The sequence below is a fragment of the Daphnia pulex genome, chromosome 10 (genome assembly GCF_021134715.1).
Source record: "Daphnia pulex isolate KAP4 chromosome 10, ASM2113471v1".
Taxonomy (NCBI): domain Eukaryota; kingdom Metazoa; phylum Arthropoda; class Branchiopoda; order Diplostraca; family Daphniidae; genus Daphnia; species Daphnia pulex.
Genome location: NC_060026.1, coordinates 6,896,093 through 6,898,099, shown reverse-complemented (window position 1 = coordinate 6,898,099; position 2,007 = coordinate 6,896,093).

Genomic DNA, 2,007 nt, shown 5'->3' with positions numbered 1-2,007 from the left:
TACAAAAAGTGCCAAAAGGTATTACGGCTGAGCTTTAGAAGAGCATCACAATAAAAAATTTATTGGTCTTTGAGTGGTTTTCTCAATAGTTAAAAAAAAAATGATATTCTTCTCTTAAGAATTTTTGGCAAATAGTGGGAATTGGGCGCAGGTGGGACTATAAAACATTTGTTCAACAATATTTTCTACGTCTTTACTTGATTGAAACCAATTTGCATCATCCACCCACAAAGATCGAATAACATTCATAGAGTACATGTTAAACAAAGAATTTTTTGCTGGCTTATATACCGTTTATTAAGCTAATTGCTTATCTCTGAGAGTTGTCTCTGCAAGATCTTATTTTCGTGGAAACCATTTTAAATCAAAGCGTACCGAACTCATCAGCGCAGACTCACAACTACTTGCAGACTATTTACCGGAAAGGAGTAAATATGGAATCTAATAGGTTGGAAAGCACCAATTAAATGAAATTGAGTTAATAGAATTACTTGGAGAAAAGTGCTTTCATCAAAGCTAAACGCTTTTTTCTTCAGCCGCATGAAAAAATTTTAGTCACTCTTTCTGACTCTCTAGAGAGAAAACCAAGAACCACGAATAAAAATTGACATATTCTTCCTCCAATAACGCAGACTCCACCGCGTCCACGGAAATCTTTTCAAAATGCAACTAATATTTACATAGAATTGTAGGTAGTTTATTCCTTAGTTTAAACGTTGTTAATTTCAGTATTCATGATGGATGTTTCCACTTTCTCTTTACCAATAATTGCGCTGGGCAAAATGCAGTACTTTCAAGTAAGATGCCGACGAGAATGTGTTGTTAATCGATGTAAAAAAAAAATCCTAGGAGGTGGTGATAACTTGTTTTATTTGTAACTTATTGTCCATGTCTTTATGCTTATTGTCAAACTTCATTTATTTTGTTGTTATTATTTTTATTATTATTTATGCTTTTTTTCTAACGAAGAAAAAGTGGGTCGAAATGCTTCATCTGTACGATAAGTTCGATAATGCAGTTTCAGGAATAATTCAATGGTTTTTCATAAAAGAATGTTAAAGTTCAAATATTCTTGACCTCAGGAAAAGCCTCGCAAATATTTTAATCTAAATGAGGAAAGATATATCAAATCTAGTCCTAAATCACAAAGGTTTGGTTAGTCTGAATCCTAATGCATAGTAACTTTTAGCAAAGGATATATCCGAAATTTTGTGGATACATAAGTGCTTTCTATATATTTCGTTCCACCGCTTCAGAAAACAGTGAATTGCAAACATGGTTCGTAAACTGTTTCCCCCATTTTCAATTCAGCAAATTACTCCGCCATTTCGTAAGTAAAATTTATCAAGTTTATTCATTTGTAAATATTAATATACATTTTTAACATTTTTGAACATTCCATCAAATCGAAAAATTCGTCAAATTGATAGTCTCACATCATCCACCACACCTGACCTGATTGAGGTGCAATTGAAAAGGTAATAACCAATGTAATGTCCGACGATCCTCATTGGACAGCGTAAGAAATTGGATGGAAATGGATGTGTTTTTGGATTTTGGATTAGGGAGACAGGGGAATGTATCGCAAGAAGAAAGAGAAACCCCCAAAGAATCTCCTTTCTAAGCTTGAAATTCAGGAGGAAATGAGTGATGTGTTAGGGGAGCTTGTTTCAAAGTAAGTTTTTTAAATAGTGGTAAACGGTAATACCATCCCCTCTTCTACCATGTTGTAAGCATGAGGGTATATTCAATTTTGCATGGCAATTATGCATGCCGTGTTTTTGGCGCGAAAAACGTGATTCCAAAAATTGCTTCTTAATCAACTGTTTCCACAATCAGCAACTAACTCACCATTTCGTAAGTTAAATTTTCAATTTTTTCAAATTTGTAAATTTGAATCTACATTTTAAACATTTTAGAATATGCCACCAATTCACCTAATTCACGAAATTCTTTATCCCTTAACCACAACACCCGACCCGATTGAAGCTGCAATTCAAGATGTCA